The sequence below is a fragment of the Suncus etruscus genome, chromosome 1 (genome assembly GCF_024139225.1).
Source record: "Suncus etruscus isolate mSunEtr1 chromosome 1, mSunEtr1.pri.cur, whole genome shotgun sequence".
Classification (NCBI taxonomy): domain Eukaryota; kingdom Metazoa; phylum Chordata; class Mammalia; order Eulipotyphla; family Soricidae; genus Suncus; species Suncus etruscus.
In genome coordinates, this window is record NC_064848.1 from 55,812,002 (window position 1) to 55,827,848 (window position 15,847).

The 15,847-nt window shown below is 31.2% G+C and overlaps 1 protein-coding gene across 1 annotated transcript in view; it reads right to left on the reverse strand.

Annotated features, from left to right (window-relative positions):
• The window catches only part of LINGO2 (leucine rich repeat and Ig domain containing 2), a 1,160,605-nt gene that overhangs the window by 671,697 nt on the left and 473,061 nt on the right, over window positions 1–15,847 (reverse strand). The window contains exon 3 of the mRNA XM_049771075.1: window positions 4,443–4,524. The gene's annotated coding sequence lies outside the window, so the exon portion shown is untranslated. The remainder of the gene's footprint in view (window positions 1–4,442; window positions 4,525–15,847) is intronic.

Genomic DNA, 15,847 nt, shown 5'->3' on the forward strand with positions numbered 1-15,847 from the left:
AATTTCATACCCTATACCATCCAGCTATTATTTAAGCTCTATGACAATAACAATTTTATCTGCATTGTTTATCCATTACTTTATTGTTCATTAAGAAATTCACATAATAGATGCTCAATAATTATTTATTAAATGTATGCATGAATGTGTGTTTTACTAAAACAATAAAAATGGATGAAAAAAACTGCTTCATTTGAGCTTCTTGTTTTAATATTAGCAATAGTTAACATAGGTTATGAATTTCTATTAAAATACTGCTCTCAGCTTTAACTTTTCAAAAACCATCATTAAATGATATTGAAAAGGAAATTGTGGTAGTATCCTGAACAAATTTTCCCTAGCACCAAATAAAAGTTAGAAAATCTTTTATCTAACAAAAGTGTTGGACTGTGCATAGGCATCTCCATTAAAGGGGCAATACAGTAGGCCTGGCAGTCCAGTTTTCTGAACATTCCTGAAGTGGATAACACTTTTGCCCCAAGAAATGATTGTCCAGCAGGTCCATTACAGATGTCCTACATGGATAACTGGCAATATTTCTGAGATTGGTGTCATGGTACTGACATTACATTTTCTTCATATTATTTAGCTTATTTCTCCCTTGTAAGATTACAGGCCAAAGTATGCCCTAAATCAAATTCTTTTGGTCATAGAATTCTCAGCAACAGAGTTCTTCTTTCTCTCAGTCAGCCCTATTTACATTTTAAAGCCAAGTCAGGCACAAAATTTACATTTCTTTGACCTGACCCTCTGCTATCTCAAGAGCAACCTGTGCCTGCTAGCCTGCAGACCTGTCAAACTGATCTAGCTACTAATATAAGGCAACCACCTTCTTTTTTTAATGCTACTTTCTCCCCTCTAAACTTCCTTGATAAGATCCTTTGCATCTGAGTCTAGCCAGTCATAATTGTTATGTATATACTAACAGGTCTACTGTTAATATTTCTGTTTTTCTCTACATTCCCGCCTTTTGTCAACGCTGAAATTCCTTTCATGCCTAAGACTGGTTTTAGCCTACATATACTCCCAGCATGGAGAATAAAATTTTGTCATATTTTTGCCAGAGCATGGGTCCCCCATACATTTGTGTGTGGCCTCATTTCTTCAATATAATTTCATCGAATGATTTGTGCTCATCCACGCCCTGAAGTAGATCACTGAAGCCTATTGGAGCTGTGAAAAAAAGCCGCCCACAACACAAAAGAGATTATATTTCATTACTATATATTCATTAGATTTTATTAGTTGCCAGAAATGGGCAATATTTGTTGTTACATAGTAGCTTACATACACTTAAAAATAAATATTTTTTTAAAAAAATGTTTTAAGTTATTTGTTTAGTAATAAATTAAAAAGGGCTGGAGCAATAGCTCAGAGTATGGCATTTGACTTGCATTCAGCTGACCCAGGATGGACCTCAGTTCGATCTCTGGTGTCTCATATGGTTCCCCCAAGCCAGGAAAAAATTTTGTGTACATAGCCAGGAGTAACCCCTGATCATCACTGGGTTTGGCCCAAAAAACAAAATAATAATAATAATAATATTAATAATAAATTAAAAATACAATTTATTAAAAGAAAGATGGAGATTTAGAGTGTTCACATTGTAATATGTAGCAAATAAACTTCTTAATGGAAAACTATTTAGAGGATAAAAAAAATCACATTAACTACTATAATAGCATATGTGACATAAGATTCCAATAATCTAATCTATACAAATTTTTATCTAGCAAGTACTATATTACCTAATTTCTGCATGAAAAATACTGTATATTTTGCATAAACTTGATATTGGTGTACACTTATAGCTGTTTTAAAAGCAATATATATATATATATATATAGTGATTGCATCTATAGCAAATACTTATTTAGTTGATTATCTAGTGTTGGGATTTTATTTTGGAGGACAGACCATGATGAAATTGTGGTAAAAATTCACCATTCTTTCTGAAATAATTCTATTATTGGCACTAGTTCCACTAATATGCTTTAAAATATTTAAATATTTGTATGGCCAACTTTGTATTGTGGTTACATATTCAAATGTAAAATGGAAATACATTTATTTGCTTTTGTAAAATAGTTTTCAAACCCTTATGTTATCTTTCACAAGTTTAATAATTAGTAACATAAAAATAGCTTTCTATAACATGAATAAATGCATTTTTATTTTCTGTCTGTTCAAAGTACTGCAAATATGATTGTCATTTAACAGTTTTTTTATTATCTGCTTTACTTAGTGTGGCTATGTAGAATTTTTTTCTATGCCATGTATGTAACACCTTTGAATGGTAAATGACCTTTTACTGATATATTTTAAAAGCAGTTGTATTAGTAAGAATTTTGTAAATAAATACTTAAAACCTAAAAAAATTTCACATGATAAATAATATTACTACAGTCAAGGGAAGCATGGGTTTTAGCATCAATAATGGAAGACTCTGTAAATCAATTGAAATAATTGATTCCAGTTGTGGTTTGGTAAAGCTTAATTTACAAAACAAATATGAACATTTTAGTAGCTATTTATTCCATTGACAAAAGTTAATAACTCTAGATAAATGCAAAAGTTTATATTGGGCAATCATCTCTCAGTATTACTTATTACTACTACTTCATGAATTGAGGTTGACAGAATTTGTGATGTAAAATGATTTTCAATATTTTTTGCAAAGAGCACCATTTATTATATTCAGTCTAAGAATATATGGATGAACAACAGAACATGCCTGTTAAAAGTTATTAAGGACATATTCGAGGTATTAAACATTCATTATTTTTATATCTTCTCCAAAGTTAAACTGCAATATCAAATAGACAAAACTGTACCTATACAAAAAGTCAGATTTAAAATACAGAATATATATACATAAATATATACAATCATATGTATATATAGTATATATATTTAAATATTTTTGCTGGGAAATTTCTTTGATCAAATACCTCAACAGAAGTCTGATTGAAAATTCAACATCCAACTTTAGACATAATCCTAAATTTTATAGTGTATATATATCATATGTTCATATTTTGTATGTATATATATACATTATAATTATCTGCTGGGACAGAGAGCTAATACCGTAGATAAGGTTTGTGCCTTGCTTGAGGAGTCCAATCCAATCCTTTATATAACACATAATAATCTGAGCATCACCAGGAGTGATTCCTGAGCACAGAGCAATAAGTGATTCGGGAGAATTGTATAGTGTGCACAAGCACCAAAAAAATTGTTTGCAACATAAAAATAAAAAAACAATACAGAATATCAAGTATCTATGTAACTAGAGAACTGAGTTGACCTACAATTCTTATTTATATATTCTTATTATATGTTCTTATGTATATATTTTTATTTATATTAAAAATAAATTCTTATTTATGTTAAAAACTACTCAATGGCAACATCATATCATGAGTAATATTTTATATCATATTTTTATATTCTTTCTAATTAAGTCACAGAGACTTTACATAAAGAAAAAATGTTATATAATAAGTTTTGAAAACCCAGGAACTCTCACACTGGATGTAGAACTGTGTTCACTAAAATACTGTATCCACTATTCTGCCTCAGTATTGGTATCTTATGCCAAATAAATAAAATTCATAGATTTTTTTGGAAGTAGAAAGAATATTGATATAAATCTATGATTCTTCTTTTATAAATAAAAATTTAGTTTATTTAGCAGCTGGAGCGGTGGCACAGCAGTAGGGCATTTGCCTTGTAACTAGCTGACTTAGAACAGACTGGTTGGATCTCCCAGTGTCCCAATCACCCAAGTCAGGGGTGATTTCTGAATACATAGCCAGGAGTAACCCCTGAGTGTTACTGGGTGTGGCCAAAAAAACAAAACAAAAATAAAATTAGTTTATTTTAGGTGCATTCTCTAATTAGTGAAATTACTGAATGATAGTGAAGTAGTATTTATTCTTATTAATGAAATTTTTAAAATAAAAGTTGAATAGATGATATACTTTTGATCATTAATATGTTTAAAGAACTACAAACAACAAGCTTAAAATACTTAACATTTATATTAGTAGGTCTTTATTATTGCTGTCTTAAATACTAATAAGAGAATATCTTTAGCCATTATAATATATGCAAAATATTTGAACATGATAAAACTGCTTCAAAATGGACAAATAAAAATGTACAAATGTCATACGTATTAAATGCATATTCAGTATCGGAGAAAAATGTTGAAGTTCAGGAGTAGTTTTTCAATATTTCATGGACATTGGACTAACAAACAAGAGACATAATTAAATAAATGTAAGCTTAAATAATAAAATCATCATTGCAATATAAAGATTACAGACACAGATCTTCATGCATAACATGCCATATTTCATCTATACAAATAGATCTTTAAACATACTATGTCTTATTTAACCCACAAAGACAAATAGAATAAATTCAATCTTTACCTTAAATGATTAAAAATCTGCTGGACACATTAGAAGCCCAATGCAGTTCATGATGTAGTTCTCCAGTAGCATTTCTCAATTCCTATAAAAAAGAATGGTGAATTACTACTTTTAGCGAAAATATACCAATTGTTAAATATTGATTATTAGCTCTAAGCTATTTATCATTACTATCAGTTCTATACATAGCCATAGACAGATAGCCCATTAGAAAACTACCCCTTTTATATGATTGCTATCACTGTTTTCATTTAACACACAATACTGCAAAGAATACATGTTAGTCTGCGATTTAAAAGTCACTAAGATAGGTCCTGGATTATAAAACATTATAAAAATAAAACTAAACTTCATGCTATTCAAATGGATGCCTTTGTAATTAAAAGGTATTCTTGTTGTACATACATTAATAACAAATACTTTTTCTATGCATGGCACACAGCTATAAATATTAGGGGATACTGGATCCTCATTAGGTCTTGATTATTGACTCCCTTTTATCTACAAGCAAAGCAAAATAGTAAATATTGAATGAAATTTACTTAGAATGATATGAAGGAAGAGAAGAGAAGTATAGGTGTTCAAGACAGAACACAGGGATCTTCAGAATGAAATAAAGGAAGCACAGAGATAAAGATAAGCAAGCAGTTAAGTTTTAAGGGAGGAAGTATTATTGAATGTCAAGCCTATTGATTACATTTTGATTTTGGTTTTGGTTTAGTTTTGTTTTGAGGTCATCAGGGGATCAAACCTTGGTCAGTTGTGTGCAAGGCAGAAGCCCTACTGCTGGGTCACCACTCTGACCCACATTAATCTTAATTTTTATATTAAGTGATGGTCATGCTAATGAATAGAATGAAGCTAAAATAATAATTTTAATACATTAAATTGAATACATGATTTGCTATAGTAATAGAATAAAGGTAAGAAATTGTAGTCATTAAATAATTATGACTTTGACATTTACTAAAACATATTTATTAAGAGTAATTTTTTAAATTATTGACTCAATCATTCTAAAGAGATTCCAGTAAAAAAAAAAAGTGGCTAGATAATGCCAAAAAAGAATATTGCACTTTGAGTACACTAAAGCTTACTTTATTATGAAATGCACATTTCCTATTATTCAAGTAGAGAAAAACAGTAATAAAGAAAGAATTTTGATTCATCTCTATTTTTAGTTACCTGGTTTTAAAAAGCTTTGTTTGGTAGCTCCCAACAGAATGACAAAAAACATCATTCTGGATTTCTTTGGTAGTTTTCTTTTTGTTATACTTGAATTCTTAGAGACTGGATTATTACTTGGTAGAGATATTTAATTTTTACTTGCTTCTATAATTAAAAGCCCAATACATAAGAAATATCTAGCCATCTTTTTTATGCCAATTAAGTTAAGTTTTTGTTGTATTTATAAAAAGTGGAAATTTTATGATGAATATGAATATTTTATTTTGAACCACCATATATTTTACTTAATACTTAATAAGAAAGCTATTTATAAAATATTTTGTAGGTACATACACATATACTAGTGGCACAACATTTGTCTTTGTATACAAATTAAATGTTAAAGGCAATAAAATAAATAAAAATACTTATACATAAAATCGTATATTATAACAATTGTTGTATTTGCTAATTTAATTTTCTAATACTAAAAGTTGACTCAAATATTAAGTTAATTTTAAACATTAAAACACATACTAACTGCCAGGCAAAATTTCGAACATAGAGATGTTTTTATGTCTATATCTATGCAAGTATAAAACCAATTTGAGATTTAAAAGCAAGATGTTATGACTTCATGACTTGAAGCAATACTATGTCTGATTCAACTAAGCTAATTATAACATTTTATAAAAAGTATCTGCAAAAGCTTAATAAATTTAATCATATTTAATAAAATAATAGACTATTAGAAGTAAATAACAAGATCTAAGCCTGTATTTGTAAGAATGATAGAACTAAGTCTCACCGAGGGCATTTAGCATCCTTATTTTGATGATCAAATAATTGCAGTGCTAGAATAAAAATTATGTACTAAACTAGTAACTGCCAAGGCCCCTGGCCTACAGGCATGATGGCTGAATACCAGCAGGACTGTGGTCATGCTGGCTTAGTCCCCCACCCTGAAAAAGGGGGTGTGATCCTGATTAGACACTGCTGAGAAAAGGCCAGTTGTGCCCTAGGTTAGTGCTTGGCAGGATAGCAACAATGAACTTATAAAAAATTTATGAATAATGAGAAGTAACAATGACGAATACATTTAAAAAAATCAAAAAACAAAACAATGTGCCCTTTCATTGAAACAAGAATTGCTGGATTACAATTTACTTAATATTAATGAAAAGCAGCCCTACGCTACATTAACTAAACTACTCTAGTAAAAATTTCTTTGCAATTCCATATTTAAAAAGAAAAATTTGTAATTCAGAATAGTAATAGTAACTGAAAATTTTAGGAAGCAATGCAGCAAATAGAAAATCCCAATCCAATGGCCAATATACCCGATAGCCAGGGGGTATTTTTCTTCACTTCTCAGATATATCTTGAATTAATTCACATCCTAACATGTTTAGGTTTTTTTCCCCCAGTTTAAGTTATTGTCTGTCTTTTAGAATGATCATTCTCATGGATTCCTAAATAATCTTCTTTCTTGTGTTCTTGACTTTGTAGTTTAATATCAATAGGACTATGATTTACTTTTATTGTTGCTGACCTGCCCTTTTTTTTTCCTTCCTTCCTTCCTTCCTTCCTTCCTTCCTTCCTTCCTTCCTTCCTTCCTTCCTTCCTTCCTTCCTTCCTTCCTTCCTTCCTTCCTTCCTTCCTTCCTTCCTTCCTTCCTCCCTTCCTTCCTCCCTCCCTCCCTCCCTCCCTCCTCCCTCCCTCCCTCCCTCCCTCCCTTTTTCCTTCCTTCCTTTCTTCCTTCCTTCCTTCCTTCCTTCCTTCCTTCCTTCCTTCCTTCCTTCCTTCCTTCCTTCCTTCCTTCCTTCCTTCCTTCCTTCCTTCCTTCCTTCCTTCCTTCCCTTCTCCCATCACCTAACACTCTGATCATATCTAATCTCTCCAATCCCACCTATTAGTGATCTTCAGTCCTATAATTTACTAATCAGACTTCAGTGAACCAATAGTTTAATCCCATTCCATGAACTATCTGGTCAACTCCTCTGATAGATAAAAACATTTCCCTTCTTCTCAGTTTTCTCTGCCATGTACTTCTTATGGTTGGTCTCATCTTAAATAGCACTTACAAATATATAATGAATAAAAATGGGAGTCTTCTTCGATAATGTTTTACGTATCATATAATTTGTCCATCATTTCTCAGAATAACAAAAAGGTTTTTAACACAAGATTCATACCTATACTCAAGGAATTTGACTCCTAAAATTCCACTTGCCAAACTATAATAAGACACTAAAGAAATTGTTTCTGGGTACTATAAGTCTTCTTTAGGGCCAGAGCAATAGCACAGTGGGTAGGGCATTTGCATTGTAATACAAATGCAAATTTGATCCTGTTCAACAACAGCATTGATCCACAGCATACCATATCATCCCCCAAGCCTGACAGGATTGATTTCTGAGTACAGAGTCAGATGTAACTCATGAGCACTGCCAGATGTGACTGCCGCCAAGAGTTACTATAATTTCCCTGCTTTATAAAATAAAGTTCATTGTATTATCTTTTAAAAAGGGATAGTTTTAAGATATAGGTGAATTAATAAATACATTTAAGTGAATGCTAATGCTAGAATTGTGACCAGCAATTTTAGAACTCCCAAAGTGTGAACTATCATTATTCAAATACATTATATTTATCTTTGCAAGTTCTTGATTATAATTTGCATTTATCTTAAACATACATTTAAGGTAAGCATTGAAGGTAACTGTGGTTATACTTTCAACTGGAAGAGATCTCCCAAGTGTTAGTCAGGTGGCCTGGGGTCCATTCCCTGAGTTCTCAGCCAACTTGCCCATAGTTAAATGTGAGGGCAACTGGTGCTCTCAGACCCTGTGATGCCAGGGATTGCTTGGCCACTGTTGCAACACTTGTGGGACATATTCTAGCTCTTAAAATCCCAAGTGTGATAATTTCTAATGATGCTTAGTATAGGAATCACTAAATAAAACAATTGAATGGATCTGATGAATAAATACAAGGCTCTGTGAATTTATAATAGAAAAGTTTATTGTAAGTAGGAAATCCGATAAAGCATTCATCTTTTGAGAAAATTTTGATGAACATAAACTTATAGAATTTAAGTAAAAGAACTATCTGATAGCCTACTTCATTTGCTTCACAAGATGAGCATTTTTAAAGTAAACATTAATATTAATATTGTGTATCTGTACAAATATTTCTCAATTTAGAGCTATTTGAGAAACGACCAAAAAACCTGAAAACAGTTTTGATCAGTTGTTTCATTTCTATTATTATTGTTCATAAATTAAAATGAAAAAACTTTTATGGATCTTAAGAAAAATAAGTTTGATATAATATATATTTGTTAAAATATCTTGATCATTATCAAAGCCCTGATACAGTTTTTTTACCAGTAGACTTTACTTCAAGAAAGTTTCGAACCAAATTTTCCAATTAATTAATTTTCTAAATATGGTTCTGAAGTTCTTCTTTTAAGTATGTCACCTTCAAAAGTGTAATTAATGAGGATGTTATCCTGTGGATTTTTAGAACATTCTAGTTAGTCTTCTCAAAAATACTTCTAGCAAATGTTCAACATTAGAGAGCAAGTATTTATTGCCATTACACCTTCATCTAAATTTAAACTTGGTGATAACACTATGAAAGTTCTCATTTCAAGTCCTAATCAGTAGATATTTCCCCTGAATTCTTACTGATATTCAATTGATTCTTTAATATCATTGAGATAACTCATTTCAGCAAACACTTCTTGGTAATGCCTGTGTCAAGCCTAGTTTCTTTCCTAATATATAAAAGAATAATTACTGCACAATTTAAAAACAGAATCTTTGGAGCATTTAATAGATACTTCTAATAAAACTGTACCTATCACATACTATGGAAAATAGTATTAAAAAGTTATCAAACAAGACTGATATTAAAGAAACACTCTACCTTTTGTCATGAAAAAGTTAATATAAAAATCACAGTATTTACGGGCCCGGAGACATAGCACAGTGGTGTTTGCCTCGCAAGCAGCCGATCCAGGACCAAAGGTGGTTGGTTCGAATCCCGGTGTCCCATATGGTCCCCCGTGCCTGCCAGGAGCTATTTCTGAGCAGACAGCCAGGAGTAACCCCTGAGCACCGCCGGGTGTGGCCCAAAAACCAAAAAAAAAAAAAAATCACAGTATTTTAGGTACATTAGGAAGCATTATTTATAATTTGATTTCATAGTAATTAGAGTAATATATACAATAATCTAATATGGTAGCCTTATACAGATACCTTTCAATATGTTTACTAGTGAATTTATTACTCAAATGTCATGGTTCTCAGATAACAATAAAGAAAATATTTGAATTTAGGATTCAACAGTCAATTTCCCCATTCTATTTTTTCAATAAGTATCAAAGTTAGGATTCATAATTCAGTGGACCTGAGGCCATGCCATGCCATTGTTCGCATCCTTATTCTGTATTTCAAATTTAGGCAACACAGAGATGCTTGTCAATTGGGCCACCAGGGAAAATTAGAAAGTTCTTCTGGGTTATCAGGGTTACAGCTGTGACACTTAGAATCTGGGAGGTACAGGATCTCTTAAATGACAGGTATCCAGTCTATTACCACTACAGCTATCCCCTTTGCCCAATCCAATTCAACATTTGACTTTTTTTAAATTTTTTTTAATTAAGCTGTATTTCTTTACAATCACCATCTTTACTGACAAAATTGGTAAAAGTCTGGTGATCAGAATACTATTTAGAGACTGTCCTTTAAATTATTACTCTGAAAAAGGAATAGCATTCAAAAATCCAGTTCTATTAACTAATCTTATATCATCAGGTATTCCTCCAAATGCTGTAACATCTCTGATCACTGAGTTTTAAGGAATTCACTGTGGTTTCAGAACTTTCATCCTTCTTATAGAACATAAAAAATGAGAAAAATACAATGTAAAAAAATGGAAAAAGAAAGAAAAAAAAAGAAAGGAAGGAAAGAAAGAAGAAAAGAATAGAATTAAAGAAAGAAAAAGAAAGGAAGAAAGAAAGGAAGGAAGTTGAAAGAAAGAAAAAAGGAAGGAAGAAAGTTAGAAAGAAGAAAAGAAGTTAAGAAGAAAGAAAAAGAAAGAAAAAATGAGAGAAAGAAGTGAGAAAGAAGGAAAAAGAAAGAAAATGTGAGCAAAAGGAAGAATTGAGAGAAAAAGAAAGAAGAAAGAAACTAAGAGAGAAAGAAGAGAAAGAGAAAGAAATAAAGAAAGAAAGAAAGAAAGAAAGAGAAAAAAGAGAGAAAGAAAGAGAAAGAGAGAAAGAAAGAAAGAAAGAAAGAGAGAGAGAGAGAGAAAGAAAGAAAAGAAAGAAAGAAAGAAAGAAAGAAAGAGAAAAAAGAGAGAAAGAAAGAGAAAGAGAGAAAGAGAAAGAAAGAAAGAAAGAGAGAAGAAAGAAAGAAAGAAGAAAAGAAAGAAAGAGAAAGAAAGAATAAAGAAAGAAAGAAAGAAAGAAAGAAAGAGAAAGAAAGAAAGAAGAAAGAAAGAAAGAAAGAAAGAAAGAAAGAAAGAAAGAAAGAAAGAAAGAAAGAAAGAAAGAAGAAAGAAGGAAGGAAGGAAGGAAGGAAGAAGAAAGAAAGAAAGAAAGAAAGAAAGAAAGAAGAAAGAAAGAAAGAGAAAGAAAGAAAGAAAGAAAGAAAGAAAGAAAGAAAGAAAGAAAGAAAGAAAGAAAGAAAGAAAGAAAGAAAGAAAGAAAGAAAGAGAAAGAAAGAAAGAAAAAGGAGTGTGAAGATAGACCATTACCTACGGAGATGTCAGACTGCTGCTCCTGAGAATGTCAAATCTTTACTGGGTGAATCAAATATTGTGCCAAATTGTAATGAAACACCATAGTATATTAAGATTAGTTTCCCCAAATTTCCTTAATACATATACTATAATTCCTTTAAAATATTTACTATAGTCTAGATATATAAAGAATTTTGAAAGAAAAACTTTGTAATGAGTATGTAGAATTTATAGACTAAAGAAAATCATCTCTTTATAGTGAGTGTATGCATGACTAAATCATTTATGAATCAACTCAATTCAACTCAATAAACTTCATTATATATATAGTTAGTAAATTAAGCTAATTTCTAATCTAGATTGTAAAGCTATCATTTTATTTTATATTTTAAAAATATGATGCAGTAGGAATCCATAGAGGCTGAAGGACTTGCTAGAGTAAAATGAACTGGGTGTAAAATCTGGGTTTTCTAGATATGATAGTGTTGACTTACTTCAACCTCTAAAAACACATTGGGAATACTCAAGAATAATGGTTAGGATTTTATCTGTGTCATGACTGTTATGCTGAATGCTGCCCAGCAAAGGAGAGATAAAATCCTTTATAAGAAAAGGCCTTATTAATCAATGACAATCTCTCTTGAAGATACTGCTAGTAATTTGAATACCAAGACATAATCAAAGGTATTTGCATGTCTAGCTTGGAGATTAAGACTCTCATGGAACCAAACCAGAATGGTCTTTTCTAAGTCTCTTCCATATTCTTTGAACTATCTCTTTAAATATTTCATATCTGTTCTATATACTATATAGTTCATATTTTATTACATGCCAGTGACCTTTTCAATTCTGCTTTTTTTTAATTCTTGCAAAGTAACTTACTAGTACGAGATTCAAAAAATATGGATTTACCTTTTGTAGCCTATAATTTAGAAATTTTATAAAATACTGAATACAGGATGTTGCTTAGGGAAATTGAGGAGGTGTCAATTTCCTTTCCTGAAAAATCTCTCTATATAATGTTTCACTGTAACTGTCATTTTAATAGAAATTTTGCTTCTATATTCTGGAGTTTTGAATTCGATATTTGATTTCACCATGACATGGTAAATAAAATTTTAAGAAGATTTTGCTCATTCTAATCATATTAACTTTCTCTTCAATTTCAAGGATTTATGAGCCCATAGTAATAATTTATATTGATAAATTTTCAGATTATTTTGAATGGCAAACTGATAATATTTAACTCATACAAAGATATACATATAAATAATTATGCATAAAATTTTATTATATCAAGATTTATTTCTTGAGCTTATTCGGAACATTATATTATTTTGTAAAATAAGAATTAAAAAAGAAATTCAAAATTAAATAAAAACTCAGTGAATTTGTTTAAAATAGAAGATAAGAGGGGCCTGAGCGGTGGCAGTAAGTTTTTGCCTTTTCCGCACTAGCCTAGAATGGTTCTATCCCCCAGCGTCCCATATGGTCCCCTAAGCCAGGAGCGATTTCTAAGCACACAGCCAAGTATAACCCCTGAGTGTCACTGGGTGTGACGCAGAAACCAAAAACCAAGGGAAAAAAAATGAAGAAAACATTGTTGCTAACTTTAAATTTGCAGTTGATTAATATAATTAAATTATAAAATTATCATTTTGAATATTTCTCATTGCACATTGTTTAAAGAAGTTTAAACAGAAGTAATTCCCAATATTTTGTTTCAATAAATAAATACCTTTCTTGAATTGGAAAGGACTTTTATATTGTTTTTATTTAATTCAAAAAATACAGGCAGAACTGATTTCAAAGTTTACTAATTCCTGTTATGTTAATTTTAACACAGTTCTTCTAAAATATATCTTGGTTTCTTCAAGTACTAGCAATTTTATTTACATTTTCTTTACATTGTGCTCCAAACATTGACTAATGTATCACTGACACTTCAGTTTATGTGTGCTATCTGAGACCTGAAAGGAATATTGGAAGTAGTATAGCTTCTTTCCAGTCTAAATGCAACCACACTAATGAACAAATGAACCTGCCTAAAATTTTATCAGGCACCAGGCAGGTCTTGGTGAATTGCATATTGAACACTGGTAAATCAATTATTTGGGACGACTATAGTTTCTCCAAGTATCCTGTCTCTTAAAAATGTCCTTATGGGAGTGGTAGGGTGTTTTCCTTGCATGTGACTGACCTAGGACTGATTGCAGTTTAATCCCATTGCGTCCCATATGGTCCCACAAGCCAGGAGCGATTATTGAGCACATAGCCAGGAGTAACTCATGAGTGTCACCGGGTGTGGCCCAAAAACCAAAAAAAAAAAAAAAAAAAAAAAATGTCCTTATGCTGCTTTTTTTTTTTTTTTCTTTTCTTTTTTTTGGGTGGAGGGGAAGTTTTGGCATGATAGGGATCGTTTGAGTCAAATCTGGCTGTGTTCAGAGATACTCCTGACTCTGTGGCCAGAGATTATTCCTGGCAGGGCTCACAGTTAAAGGTTCCGGGATCTAAACCCTGTTCAGCAGCATTCAAGTCAAAGCCTTACTGGCTGTACTAACTCTTCTCTCTACCCTTCCACATTTTTTTCTTTTCTTTCTTTTTATATTAATAATTTATATTTTGACCAAAGTGGTTTACAAATCATTCACAATAGTATTTCAGGTACATAGTGACATTGAATCAGGGGCACTTCCACTACTAATGTTGTCCTCCCTCCACCCCTGTTCCCTGCCTTCCACTTTTTTTTAAAGGAAATATTAGTATCATGTTGGCATCAAGACTTCAAAGCAAATACATCTACTATAAGCAATACAATATTGCCCCATCTTGGGCCTTGAGAAATGGTATACTTGGCAAATCATTTGACTTGTATGTGCTCGGCATGAGTTCAATCCACAGCACCACATGTCCTTGATCCCTACTAAGATTGATTCCTTAGTGCAGAGCAGGAGTAAACCCTGAGATCAGCCTGTAACAAAACAAATAAACAAACAGCAAAAGAAATACAGAGAGAGATAAAAAAAAATAACATTTAACAGTCCTCATTGTCTTGATGTAAGTGAACAAATGCCTCAATTATGCTCCTTTTATCACTTTGTCTACATATTATTGAACTGGTAATCACAAAATGCAACTTAATATGTTTTAATCCCAGTGTCTACCATATAATTCTTTCTTAATGATTGTTTGATAATGAAATGATCTACTTATAATGACTTCATTAGTCTATTATAGGATACAATCAATATTTATCAAGGATGTTTTGTTATTTTTCTCATTCACCATCTGTTATATAGCAACACTTCAAACTCCCCAATGCTTTCTGAAGAGAGAACATGGGAGAATCCAAGTGCCTAGCAGCTAGTATATAATAAAATAGTAATTTATTTTATTAATTATTATTAATGATTTGCCAATATTGCTATATTTACTTTTTCCTTTGTGCAGCTGCATCTCACATAAGATCAACTACCATATCAAGTATACTTATACTTTTAAAAATATGTATGTTAAATATTTACCTGGCTAGGTTCAATTATTGTTCATTTTATATGTAAGACAGCATTTATAAACTTTAAAATATTTTATAACATTTAAGTAAAACAAATGAAATTATGTTCAGTTTATAGTAGTTTGTAAAATATCTTTCATGTCTGCATAATCAATTTTAATGTTCCTCTTCCTTTTAAGCATCCTCCTTTAGGTCTCCTAATCCTCTAGTCTAAGTGAAAGTCTCTCCTAAAATAATTCACTACAATATGCAATAGAGCATGAATTCTCTCAGATGCATCTTTGAATCTTTTTATTTTTTCAAATAAAAAAAAACAAACAGGGGAGCAGCTATTAGTGATCAGAAGACATAAATTCAGGATAAGAAATTTCAGGATCTATTGTACCTGGTGGATAGAAAGGTACAGAAGGAAAAGACTAAATCCCAGAATCACACAGAACTGAGTTTGAATCTCTGTTTTAATGTTTAGTTTTGAAGGGTGCGTAATCTAAGTGCATCATAAAATTATCAGCTTTAAACTAAGACTTGTGATACAGAAATATACATTAATTTCTACAAATGTGAGCCTGGTTTAAAGTTTTTAAAATTTTTATTAAAATAACAGCCTCTAGGGGCCAGAGCGGTGGCATGAGCCGTAAGGCAGCTGTCTTGTACGCGCTAGCCTAGGACAGACAGGCAGGCATTCGATCCTCTGTCGTCCCATATAGTTCCCCAACCCAGGAGCGATTTATAAGCATCACCGGTATGGTCAAAAAAACAAAAATAAATAAATAAATAATAATAGTCTTTGAAAAATATTTGGTTGTCATTAAGTAAATATCTGTTTTTACATAGATTATACTGCCTACAGTAACCAATGAAGAAAATGTGTGATTCACACTTTACATTTGGAAACTGTTTAATTTATTACATTGCTATGTTTTTGATTTTTAAATCATATTTTATAATAGAAATAAAGTTTGATCTTCAAATA